Genomic DNA, 11937 nt, shown 5'->3' on the forward strand with positions numbered 1-11937 from the left:
CTTGACCCCGACGTGATTTGAACACGCAACCTTCGATCTGGAGTCAGACGCGCTACCCGTTGCGCCACGAGGCCTCTCGCTGGGCAGTCGCCAACGATGGCGCCAGAGAGATGGACAGTTGCACGAAAGCCATCAGGAGACGGCGGCAGAAAGAGACGTCAGATTTGTTGTTCTCGGACAGAGCAACGGTTTGACTTGGAAAGAAACAGCAGAGGTTTGCAAAGTCATAACAACGAACGCCGCCGCACGAAAATATAGCGTCCGTCTTCCGAGAGCCGCCTTTGCAGCATAACGGTTAAGTCGTCAAGTGTTCAGTATTTTCCAAGAAGCTGCCTGACTGTTCTGTCACTAAGCCTGGGAACCGAGGCCTAGGTGAAAGACACCAAGATCAAAAGTCATTTGCACGTCCAACGTGGGGCTCGAGCACACGACGCTGAATCTTATCCTATACCGACCCTGACATTAAGAGTCTCATGTTCTACTGACAGAGCATGCCTGGCATACCTTGCTGCACATAAAAGCTGACAAAGCAGGAATGACCCACAAGGACACTCAAGCTCCCCGTCGGGGAATCGAACCCCGGTCTTCCGCGTGACAGGCGGAGATACTGTCCACTATACTAACGAGGACTGGCTTGCAATTGCGGAAATGATTTTGTGCCGAACTGCAACCGATATCTCATAGCATTCTCTTTGGAAAAGATTAGTTTTTTGATATTGGATGTGTGCAGGAGGAAGGCTGCTAGCTTGGCTAATTTAGAGTGTTGTGCAGACTTTCTGAATCCTGCTTTGGACCTCGGTGGAATTGTCAACACATCATCACACTTTAATTTGTTGGTTAAAAGAAATTCAGTAGAGGAAGAAGGACGCCGTACTCTATCCATTTGCATTTTTCATTTGGCAGATGCTTTTATCCAAAGTAGGAGAGCATATGAACCATGTGTCAACACGCTAAACAGTACCATTGTTCTGATTCAGCTAGAGTTGTCGGAGATTGAAGATTTGTATTTTATTTCTTGGCAGATCCAGATCCTAGTACCTGTGGTCGGTAGGATGCTAGCTTCAGGAACATCTCTTCAGACTTGGCTTTTGCAGGAATTTGTTGATGGAAGAGAACTTTGTCTCTTTGGCCCCTCCCAGAGTGAATTATCAGGTAGGAGCCTCGACCAAATATTAGCCCCTTGAACATTGCGGTGCGACATAGGAAGCACACTGGGCCGAGAGCTGGTGGGTGCAGCTCGAGTTTCTCTTGATCTATGCATAAATCTTCTGCCTTTTACGAAAGATTTCCGCAGAATGAAACCACTGTGAGTTTAATGTAATTTTGGACGGCTCCGCTCACAGCAGGCCTTCGTTATTGTGCCAAGAACCCGAGCGTTTTAGAATCTGCATCTGTCGGATTGCTTCTGCACATCGTTGTCTCCTAGCTGTTTTGGGATTCTTGGTTTCACCACGTTGTTGCAAGTTTATTGTCAGCACCTGCTCAGATAGGTAGAAAATCTTCTGCGATGCACTTCAAATGTGTGATTGTTATTTCGCTTCCTCTGTGCTGGGAAACAGTTGAAGTGCACGTCGGCTCCAGGTCGGAAGAAGACAGCTAAGGCGTCCCATTTGGTCTAGCGGTTAGGATTCCTGGTTTTCACCCAGGCGGCCCGGGTTCCACTCCCGGCGTGAGAAGCCAAAGGCATCGTTGCTTTCATGTGTTTGCAAAGCCGAATTGATTTAGAGTAAGACTCTGTTGAGTAGGTTCGAATCCTGCTGACTACGTTTGTGGTGTATTTAGCTAAGATGCTGATTTGAATCTCTAGAGGCGAAAGAGCAAACTTCATGTCGGCAGCCCGTGCAGCCGTCTGTTAGCTCGCTTTGATCGTGTGGTTGGTTAGTACTCTGTGTTGTGGTCTCAGCGAATCCGGATCGAGTCAACTTTTTCTTCAATCAACTTCAATTCAGGCGAACAACGCACTGCAATTTGTTCAAAAATAGCCGCGCCAAGCACTTCGTCAGCTGTTCTTTAGAATGTTTAAACCCAGCTCATCCAAGCTATTGGAAAGCGGCTAAGAAAAAGCTAACTCCCCGTCGGGGAATCATTTTGGAGGAGGCTTGGCAGAAGAACTTGGCACGCACCGACAAAAGCCCAGACAGCTCAGCTCGGTCTGGGAGGAGCCTCCTCATCATTTCTGTATAACGGCGTGACATGCGGAGATACTGTCCAAACTAATAACGAGGATTATACTTCTCAAATCGTAGTTCTTCTTTCTGTTGTTCACTGCTAGTACACGTACAGAGAAATGAAAAGTCTTTCCGACTTGCATTGAAAATGTGGGGTCGCTACTACTCCGATTCTTAATCTCTTGGAAACAGTTGCCTTCTGTATTGCGCTTGCTGAGGTGTCAGGCATGGTCCAGCAGTCAGGACTCCTGGTTTCACCCAAGCGGCCCGGTTTAACTCCCGCGTGAGAAGCCAAAGGCATCGTTGCTTTCAGCGTGTTTGCAAAGCTGTATTGTTTTAGAGTAAGACTCTGTTGAGTAAGCTCCACTGACGGGCCTCAGAATTTTGGGGTCAGAAAACTGCCGCTGCTCGCCACAAAGCTTTCGTCCCTGGGTGGGCTTGAACCACCATCCTTTCGTTAATACTTCTCAAATCGTAGTTCTTCTTTCCGTTGTTCACTGCTAGTACACGTGCAGAGAAATGAAAAGTCTTTCTGACTTGCATTGAAAATGTGGGGTCGCTACTCGATTCTTAATCTCTTGGAAACAGTTGCCTTCCGTATTGCGCTTGCTGATGTGTCAGGCATGGTCCAGCACTCAGGACTCCTGGTTTCACCCAAGCGGCCCGGGTTTAACTCCTGGCGTGAGAAGCCAAAGGCATCGTTGCTGTCAGCGTGTTTGCAAAGCCGTATTGTTTAGAGTAAGAATCTGTTGAGTAAGCTCCACTGGCGGGCCTCAGCATTTTGGGGTCAGAAAACTGCCGCTGCTCGCCACAAAGCTTTCGTCCCTGGGTGGCTTGAACCACCATCCTTTCGGTTAACAGCCGAACGCGCTAACCGATTGCGCCACAGAGACGGTTGTCGAGGATTTTGCTTGGACAAGTCGCCAGTTTTGACTCGGAATTAAATGGCAAAAGCGTGGCAAAACTAAATGAGCGTCATGCTCATTTTCAGAGAACCCCCTTTGGAAACATAAGAGTGAGGAAGTTGCACTTGTCTCAAAAAAATCCCAGCACTAGGTCTGGTGGACGGGGCACCTTTAGAAAGGCCCCCTGACTGGGGTAGCCCTGGCGCCCAACGTGGGGCTCGAACCTAGACCCTGAGATTAAGAGTCTCATGCTCTACCGACTGAGCTAGCCGGGCTGGATGCCTCGCACAGCCCTTGTCTGTCAGTGTCTCCAAACGGTCAGGCGAGGTTGCCATCACTGGGGAAGTCCCTGTCGAAACGAATGCGAGACGACATATAAACCTTGTGTAGTCGTGGCCGAGTGGTTAAGGCGATGGACTAGAAATCCATTGGGGTCTCCCTGCGCAGGTTCGAATCCTGCTGACTATGTTTGTGGTGTATTTAGCTAAGATGCTGATTTGAATCTCTAGAGGCGAAAGAGCAAACTTCATGTCGGCAGAGCCCTGTGCAGCCGTCTGTTAGCTCGCTTTGATCGTGTGGTTGGTTAGTACTCTGTTTGTGGTCTCAGCGAATCCGATCGAGTCAACTTTTTCTTCAATCAACTTCAATCGGGCGAACAACGCACTGCAATTTGTTCAAAAATAGCCGCGCCAAGCACTTCGTCAGCTGTTCTTTAGAATGTTAAACCCAGCTCATCCAAGCTATTGGAAAGCGGCAAAGAAAAAAGCTTAACTCCCCGTCGGGGAATCATTTTGGAGGAGGCTTGGCAGAAGAACTTGGCACGCACCGACACAAGCCCAGACAGCTCAGCTCGGTCGGGAGGAGCCTCCTCATCATTTCTGTCTAACGGCGTGACATGCGGAGATACTGTCCAACCTACTAACGAGGATTATACTTCTCAAATCGTAGTTCTTCTTTCTGTTGTTCACTGCTAGTACACGTGCGGAGAAATGGACAGTTTTTCCGACTTCCATTGAACATGTGGGTTCGTCTCTCCGATTCTTAAACTCTTGGAAACAGTTGCAGTCCATATTGCGCTTGCTGATGTTTCAGGCAAGGTCCAGCAGTCAGGACCCTGGTTTCACCCAAGCGGCCCGGGTTTAACTCCCGGCGTGAGAAGCCAAAGGCTTCTTTTCCTTCCGTGTGTTTGCAAAGCCGTATTGTATTAGAGCAAGACTCTGTTGAGTAAGCTTCACTGGCGAGCCTCAACATTTTGGGGTCAGAAAACTGCAGCTGCTCACCACAAAGCTTTCGTCCCTGGGTGGGCTTGAACCACCATCCTTTCGGTTAACAGCCGAATTGCGCCACAGAGACGGTTGTTGAGGATATTGCTTGGACAAGTGGCTACGTTTGACTCGGAATTAAAGGGCAAAAGCGTGGCAAAACTAAATGAGCATCATGCTCATTTTCAGAGAACCCCCTTTGGAAACAGAAGAGTGAGGAAGTTGCACTTGTCTCAAGAAAATCCCAGCACTAGATCTGCTGTACTGGGCCCCTTAAAAAAGTTTCGCCCCTGACTGGGTACCCCTGTCGCCCAACGTGGGGCTCGAACCCACGACCCTGAGATTAAGAGTCCATGCTCTACCGACTGAGCTAGCCGGGCCTGAGATTTAGAGTCTCATGCTATAACCGACTGAGCTAGCCGGGCTGGATGCCTCGCTCAGCCCTTGTCTGTGAGTGCTTCCAAACGGTCAGGTGAAGTTGTAGGGTGCCATCACTGGGGGATCCCTGTTCGGGCGACGGTTGCTGTCTTTAGCGCCTACCTACTGGTTTTGCAGCTTTGGCTTTTCGCCTCGCTGAGAAGCAGTATCAGCAGCAGCGTCGAAAGGAATGCGAGACGACACAAGAATCTTGTGTAGTCGTGGCCGAGTGGTTAAGGCGATGGACTAGAAATCCATTGGGGTCTCCCTGCGCAGGTTCGAATCCTGCCGACTACGTTTGCGGTGCATTTAGCTCAGCTGCTGATTTGATCTCTAAAGGCGAAAGAGCAAACTTCATCTCGGCCGAGCCCTGTGCAGCCGTCTGTTAGCTCGCCTTGATGGTGTGGTTGGTTAGTACTCTGTGTTGTGGTCTCAGCGAATCCGGATCTAGGCACATTTTTGGGGGGGGCTTGAAGAAACTGCTTCCCTCCGCTTTGGAACTGTGTTGGTGGCGAACGCCTTCCATCGGCGAACAACGCATTGCAATTTGTTCAAAAAGAGCCGCGCCAAGCACTTAATCAGCTGTTCTTTAGAATGTTTAAAACCCAGCTCATCCAAGCTATTGGACAGCGGCAAAGAAAAGGCTTAACTCCCCGTTGGGGAATCATTTTGGAGGAGGCTTGGTAGAAGAACTTGGCACGCACCGACACAAGCCCGGACAGCTCAGCTCGGTCTGGGAGGAGCCTCCCCATCAGTTCGGTCTAACCGCGTGACATGCGGAGATACTCTCCAACCTACTAACGAGGATTATACTTCTCAAATCGTAGTTCTTCTTTCTGTTGTTCACTGCTAGTACACGTGCGGAGAAATGGACAGCGTCTTCCATTGAAAATGTGGGTTCGCCTCTCCGATTCTTAAACTCTTGGAATCAGTTGGAGTCCATATTGCGCTTGCTGATGTTTCAGGCATGGTCCAGCAGTCAGGACCCCTGGTTTCACCCAAGCGGCCCGGGTTTTAACTCCCGCGTGAGAAGCCGAAGGCTTCTTTTCCTTCCGTGCGTTTGCAAAGCCGTATTGTATTAGAGCAGACTCTGTTGAGTAAGCTTCACTGGCGAGCCTCAACATTTGGGTCAGAAAACTGCAGCTGCTCACCACAAAGCTTCGTCCCTGGGTGGGCTTGAACCACCATCCTTTCGGTTAACAGCCGAACGCGCTAACCGATTGCGCCACAGAGACGGTTGTTGAGGATATTGCTTGACACGTGGCTACGTTTGACTCGGAATTAAAGGGCAAAAGCGTGGCAAAACTAAATGAACATCATGCTCATTTTCAGAGAACCCCCTTGGAAACAGAAGAGAGGAAGTTGCACTTGTCTCAAGAAAATCCCAGCACTAGATCTGCTGTACTGGGCCCCTTAAAAAAGTGCCCCTGACTGGGGTACCCCTGGCGCCCAACGTGGGGCTCGAACCCACGACCCTGAATTAAGAGTCTCATGCTCTACCGACTGAGCTAGCCGGGCCTGAGATTTAGAGTCCATGCTATACCGACTGAGCTAGCCGGGCTGGATGCCTCGCTCAGCCCTTGTCTGTGAGTGCTTCCAAACGGTCAGGTGAAGTTGTAGGGTGCCATCACTGGGGGAGTCCCTGTTCGGAAGACGGTTGCTGTCTTTAGCGCCTACCTACTGGTTTTGCAGCTTTGGCTTTTCGCGCTCGCTGAGAAGCAGTATCAGCAGCAGCGTCGAAAGGAATGCGAGACGACACAAGAACCTTGTGTAGTCGTGGCCGAGTGGTTAAGGCGATGGACTAGAAATCCATTGGGGTCTCCCTGCGCAGGTTCGAATCCTGCCGACTACGTTTGCGGTGCATTTAGCTCAGCTGCTGATTTGATCTCTAAAGGCGAAAGAGCAAACTTCATCTCGGCCGAGCCCTGTGCAGCCGTCTGTTAGCTCGCCTTGATGGTGTGGTTGGTTAGTACTCTGTGTTGTGGTCTCAGCGAATCCGGATCTAGGCACATTTTTGGGGGGGCTTGAAGAAACTGCTTCCCTCTCGCTTTGGAACTGTGTTGGTGCGAACGCCTTCCATCGGGCGAACAACGCATTGCAATTTGTTCAAAAAGAGCCGCGCCAAGCACTTAATCAGCTGTTCTTTAGAATGTTTAAACCCAGCTCATCAGCAAGCTATTGGACAGCGGCAAAGAAAAGGCTTAACTCCCCGTTGGGGAATCATTTTGGAGGAGGCTTGGTAGAAGAACTTGGCACGCACCGACACAAGCCCGGACAGCTCAGCTCGGTCTGGGAGGAGCCTCCCCATCAGTTCGGTCTAACCGCGTGACATGCGGAGATACTCCTCCAACCTACTAACGAGGATTATACTTCTCAAATCGTAGTTCTTCTTTCTGTTGTTCACTGCTAGTACACGTGCGGAGAAATGGACAGTCTTTCCGTCTTCCATTGAAAATGTGGGTTCGCCTCTCCGATTCTAAACTCTTGGAATCAGTTTGGAGTCCATATTGCGCTTGCTGATGTTTCAGGCATGGTCCAGCAGTCAGGACCCCTGGTTTCACCCAAGCGGCCCGGTTTAACTCCCGGCGTGAGAAGCCGAAGCCTTCTTTCCTTCCGTGCGTTTGCAAAGCCGTATGTATTAGAGCAAGACTCTGTTGATAAGCTTCACTGGCGAGTCTCAACATTTTGGGGTCAGAAAACTGCAGCTGCTCACCACAAAGCTTTCGTCCCTGGGTGGGCTTGAACCACCATCCTTTCGGTTAACAGCCGAACGCGCTAACCGATTGCGCCACACAGACGGTTGTTGAGGATATTGCTTGGACACTGGCTACGTTGACTCGGAATTAAAGGGCAAAAGCGTGGCAAAACTAAATGAACATCATGCTCATTTTCAGAGAACCCCTTTGGAAACAGAAGAGTGAGGAAGTTGCACTTGTCTCAAGAAAATCCCAGCACTAGATCTGCTGTACTGGGCCCCTTAAAAAAGTGCCCCTGACTGGGGTACCCCTGGCGCCCAACGTGGGGCTCGAACCCACGACCCTGAGATAAGAGTCTCATGCTCTACTACCGACTGAGCTAGCCGGGCCTGAGATTTAGAGTCTCATGCTATACCGACTGAGCTAGCCGGGCTGGATGCCTCGCTCAGCCCTTGTCTGTGAGTGCTTCCAAACGGTCAGGTGAAGTTGTAGGGTGCCATCACTGGGGGAGTCCCTGTTCGGAAGACGGTTGCTGTCTTTAGCGCCTACCTACTGGTTTTGCAGCTTTGGCTTTTCGCCTCGCTGAGAAGCAGTATCATCAGCACGTCGAAAGGAATGCGAGACGACACAAGAACCTTGTGTAGTCGGGCCGAGTGTTAAGGCGATGGACTAGAAATCCATTGGGGTCTCCCTGCGCAGTTCGAATCCTGCCGACTACGTTTGCGGTGTATTAAGCTCAGCTGATTTGAATCTCTAGAGGCGAAAGAGCAAACTTCATGTCGGCCGAGCCCTGTGCAGCCGTCTGTTAGCTCGCTTTGATCGTGTGGTTGGTTAGTACTCTGTGTTGTGGTCTCAGCGAATCCGGATCGAGTCAACTTTTTCTTCAATCAACTCAATTCAGGCGAACAACGCACTGCAATTTGTTCAAAAATAGCCGCGCCAAGCACTTCGTCAGCTGTTCTTTAGAATGTTAAACCCAGCTCATCCAAGCTATTGGAAAGCGGCTAAGAAAAAGCTTAACTCCCCGTCGGGGAATCATTTTGGAGGAGCTTGGCAGAAGAACTTGGCACGCACCGACACAAGCCCAGACAGCACAGCTCGGTCTGGGAGGAGCCTCCTCATCATTTCTGTCTAACGGCGTGACATGCGGAGATACTGTCCAAACTAATAACGAGGATTATACTTCTCAAATCGTAGTTCTTCTTTCTGTTGTTCACTGCTAGACACGTACAGAGAAATGAAAAGTCTTTCCGACTTGCATTGAAAATGTGGGGGTCGCTACTTCTCGATTCTTAATCTCTTGGAAACAGTTGCCTTCTGATTGCGCTTGCTGAGGTGTCAGGCATGGTCCAGCAGTCAGGACTCCTGGTTTCACCCAAGCGGCCCGGTTTAACTCCCGGCGTGAGAAGCCAAAGGCATCGTTGCTTTCAGCGTGTTTGCAAAGCTGTATTTTTTTAGAGTAAGACTCTGTTGAGTAAGCTCCACTGACGGGCCTCAGAATTTTGGGGTCAGAAAACTGCCGCTGCTCGCCACAAAGCTTCGTCCCTGGGTGGGCTTGAACCACCATCCTTTCGGTTAATACTTCTCAAATCGTAGTTCTTCTTCCGTTGTTCACTGCTAGTACACGTGCAGAGAAATGAAAAGTCTTTCTGACTTGCATTGAAAATGTGGGGTCGCTACTCCGATTCTTAATCTCTTGGAAACAGTTGCCTTCCGTATTGCGCTTGCTGATGTGTCAGGCATGGTCCAGCACTCAGGACTCCTGGTTTCACCCAAGCGGCCCGGGTTTAACTCCTGGCGTGAGAAGCCAAAGGCATCGTTGCTGTCAGCGAGTTTGCAAAGCCGTATTGTTTTAGAGTAAGAATCTGTGAGTAAGCTCCACTGGCGGGCCTCAGCATTTTGGGGTCAGAAAACTGCCGCTGCTCGCCACAAAGCTTTCGTCCCTGGGTGGCTTGAACCACCATCCTTTCGGTTAACAGCCGAACGCGCTAACCGATTGCGCCACAGAGACGGTTGTCGAGGATTTTGCTTGGACAAGTCGCCAGTTTGACTCGGAATTAAATGGCAAAAGCGTGGCAAAACTAAATGAGCGTCATGCTCATTTCAGAGAACCCCCTTTGGAAACATAAGAGTGAGGAAGTTGCACTTGTCTCAAAAAAATCCCAGCACTAGGTCTGGGTGGACGGGCACCCTTAGAAATGCCCCCTGACTGGGGTAGCCCTGGCGCCCAACTGGGGCTCGAACCTAGACCCTGAGATTAAGAGGTCTCATGCTCTACCGACTGAGCTAGCCGGGCTGGATGCCTCGCACAGCCCTTGTCTGTCATGTCCCAAACGTCAGGCGAGGTTGCCATCACTGGGGGAATTCCTGTCGAAACGAATGCGAGACGACATATAAACCTTGTGTAGTCGTGGCCGAGTGGTTAAGGCGATGGACTAGAAATCCATTGGGGTCTCCCTGCGCAGGTTCGAATCCTGCTGACTATGTTTGAGTGTATTTAGCTAAGATGCTGATTTGAATCTCTAGAGGCGAAAGAGCAAACTTCATGTCGGCAGAGCCCTGTGCAGCCGTCTGTTAGCTCGCTTTGATCGTGTGGTTGGTTAGTACTCTGTGTTGTGGTCTCAGCGAATCCGGATCGAGTCAACTTTTTCTTCAATCAACTTCAATCGGGCGAACAACGCACTGCAATTTGTTCAAAAATAGCCGCGCCAAGCACTTCGCAGCTGTTCTTTAGAATGTTAAACCCAGCTCATCCAAGCTATTGGAAAGCGGCAAAGAAAAAGCTTAACTCCCCGTCGGGGAATCATTTTGAGGAGGCTTGGCAGAAAACTTGGCACGCACCGACACAAGCCCAGACAGCTCAGCTCGTCCTGGGAGGAGCCTCCTCATCATTTCTGTCTAACGGCGTGACATGCGGAGATACTGTCCAACCTACTAACGAGGATTATACTTCTCAAATCGTAGTTCTTCTTTCTGTTGTTCACTGCTAGTACACGTGCGGAAATGGACAGTTTTTTCCGACTTCCATTGAACATGTGGTTCGTCTCTCCGATTCTTAAACTCTTGGAAACAGTTGCAGTCCATATGCGCTTGCTGATGTTTCAGCAAGGTCCAGCAGTCAGGACCCCCTGGTTTCACCCAAGCGGCCCGGGTTTAACTCCCGGCGTGAGAAGCCAAAGGTTCTTTTTCCTTCCGTGTGTTTGCAAAGACGTATTGTATTAGAGCAAGACTCTGTTGAGTAAGCTTCACTGGTGAGCCTCAACATTTTGGGGTCAGAAAACTGCAGCTGCACACACAAAGCTATTCGTCCTGGGTGGCTTGAACACCATCCTTTCGGTTAACAGCCGAATTGCGCCACAGAGACGGTTGTTGAGGATAAGCTTGGACAAGTGGCTACGTTTGACTCGGAATTAAAGGCAAAAGCGTGCAAAACAAATGAGCATCATGCTCATTTCAGAGAACCCCCTTTGGAAACAGAAGAGTGAGGAAGTTGCACTTGTCTCAAGAAAATCCCAGCACTAGATCTGCTGTACTGGACCCTTAAAAAAGTTTCGCCCCTGACTGGGGTACCCCTGTCGCCCAACGTGGGCTCGAACCCACGACCCTGAGATTAAGAGTCTCATGCTCTACCGACTGAGCTAGCCGGGCCTTAGATTTAGAGTCTCATGCTATAACCGACAGAGCTAGCCGGCTGGATGCCTCGCTCAGCCTTGTCTGTGAGTGCTTCCAAACGGTCAGGTGAAATTGTAGGGTGCCATCACTGGGGAGTCCCTGTTCGGGCGACGGTTGCTGTCTTTAGCGCCTACCTACTGGTTTTGCAGCTTTGGCTTTTCGCCTCGCTGAGAAGCAGTATCAGCAGCAGCGTCGAAAGGAATGCGAGACGACACAAGAATCTTGTGTAGTCGTGGCCGAGTGGTTAAGGCGATGGACTAGAAATCCATTGGGGTCTCCCTGCGCAGGTTCGAATCCTGCCGACTACGTTTGCGGTGCATTTAGCTCAGCTGCTGATGATCTCTAAAGGCGAAAGAGCAAACTTCATCTCGGGCCGAGCCCTGTGCAGCCGTCTGTTAGCTCGCCTTGATGTGTGGTTGTTAGTACTCTGTGTTGTGGTCTCAGCGAATCCGATCTAGGCACATTTTGGGGGGGCTTGAAGAAACTGCTTCCCTCGCTTTGGAACTGTGTTGTGGCGAACGCCTTCCATCGGGCGAACAACGCATTGCAATTTGTTCAAAAAGAGCCGCGCCAAGCACTTCATCAGCTGTTCTTTAGAATGTTTAAACCAGCTCATCCAAGCTATTGGACAGCGGCAAAGAAAAGGCTTAACTCCCCTTGGGGAATCATTTTGGAGGAGGCCTTGGTAGAAGAACTTGGCACGCACCGACACAAGCCCGGACAGCTCAGCTCGGTCTGGAGAGCCTCCCCATCAGTTCGTCTAACCGCTGACATGCGGAGATACTCTCCAACCTACTAACGAGGATTATACTTCTCA

The 11937-nt window shown here is 50.3% G+C and overlaps 14 non-coding genes across 14 annotated transcripts; 6 read left to right on the forward strand and 8 right to left on the reverse strand.

The window, feature by feature from the left end:
- Positions 1–557: 557 nt before the first annotated feature.
- On the reverse strand, positions 558–629 carry trnad-guc (transfer RNA aspartic acid (anticodon GUC)). Its single transcript has one exon. It is a non-coding gene; the product is annotated as a tRNA-Asp (tRNA).
- Positions 630–1233: 604 nt separating this feature from the next.
- On the forward strand, positions 1234–1350 carry LOC130421547 (U5 spliceosomal RNA). Its single transcript, XR_008906861.1, has one exon. It is a non-coding gene; the product is annotated as a U5 spliceosomal RNA (small nuclear RNA).
- Positions 1351–2988: 1638 nt separating this feature from the next.
- Positions 2989–3061, reverse strand: trnan-guu (transfer RNA asparagine (anticodon GUU)). Its single transcript has one exon. It is a non-coding gene; the product is annotated as a tRNA-Asn (tRNA).
- A 215-nt stretch (positions 3062–3276) lies between these two features.
- On the reverse strand, positions 3277–3348 carry trnak-cuu (transfer RNA lysine (anticodon CUU)). The gene has a single exon. It is a non-coding gene; the product is annotated as a tRNA-Lys (tRNA).
- Positions 3349–3459: 111 nt separating this feature from the next.
- On the forward strand, positions 3460–3541 carry trnas-aga (transfer RNA serine (anticodon AGA)). The gene has a single exon. It is a non-coding gene; the product is annotated as a tRNA-Ser (tRNA).
- A 1426-nt stretch (positions 3542–4967) lies between these two features.
- trnas-aga (transfer RNA serine (anticodon AGA)) lies at positions 4968–5049 on the forward strand. Its single transcript has one exon. It is a non-coding gene; the product is annotated as a tRNA-Ser (tRNA).
- Positions 5050–5913: 864 nt separating this feature from the next.
- On the reverse strand, positions 5914–5987 carry trnan-guu (transfer RNA asparagine (anticodon GUU)). Its single transcript has one exon. It is a non-coding gene; the product is annotated as a tRNA-Asn (tRNA).
- A 211-nt stretch (positions 5988–6198) lies between these two features.
- Positions 6199–6270, reverse strand: trnak-cuu (transfer RNA lysine (anticodon CUU)). Its single transcript has one exon. It is a non-coding gene; the product is annotated as a tRNA-Lys (tRNA).
- Positions 6271–6522: 252 nt separating this feature from the next.
- Positions 6523–6604, forward strand: trnas-aga (transfer RNA serine (anticodon AGA)). Its single transcript has one exon. It is a non-coding gene; the product is annotated as a tRNA-Ser (tRNA).
- Positions 6605–7476: 872 nt separating this feature from the next.
- On the reverse strand, positions 7477–7550 carry trnan-guu (transfer RNA asparagine (anticodon GUU)). The gene has a single exon. It is a non-coding gene; the product is annotated as a tRNA-Asn (tRNA).
- A 1836-nt stretch (positions 7551–9386) lies between these two features.
- Positions 9387–9459, reverse strand: trnan-guu (transfer RNA asparagine (anticodon GUU)). The gene has a single exon. It is a non-coding gene; the product is annotated as a tRNA-Asn (tRNA).
- Positions 9460–9852: 393 nt separating this feature from the next.
- trnas-aga (transfer RNA serine (anticodon AGA)) lies at positions 9853–9934 on the forward strand. Its single transcript has one exon. It is a non-coding gene; the product is annotated as a tRNA-Ser (tRNA).
- Positions 9935–11024: 1090 nt separating this feature from the next.
- Positions 11025–11096, reverse strand: trnak-cuu (transfer RNA lysine (anticodon CUU)). The gene has a single exon. It is a non-coding gene; the product is annotated as a tRNA-Lys (tRNA).
- Positions 11097–11346: 250 nt separating this feature from the next.
- On the forward strand, positions 11347–11428 carry trnas-aga (transfer RNA serine (anticodon AGA)). Its single transcript has one exon. It is a non-coding gene; the product is annotated as a tRNA-Ser (tRNA).
- Positions 11429–11937: the final 509 nt, after the last annotated feature.

The sequence above is a fragment of the Triplophysa dalaica genome, chromosome 5, assembly GCF_015846415.1.
Source record: "Triplophysa dalaica isolate WHDGS20190420 chromosome 5, ASM1584641v1, whole genome shotgun sequence".
NCBI classification, from domain to species: domain Eukaryota; kingdom Metazoa; phylum Chordata; class Actinopteri; order Cypriniformes; family Nemacheilidae; genus Triplophysa; species Triplophysa dalaica.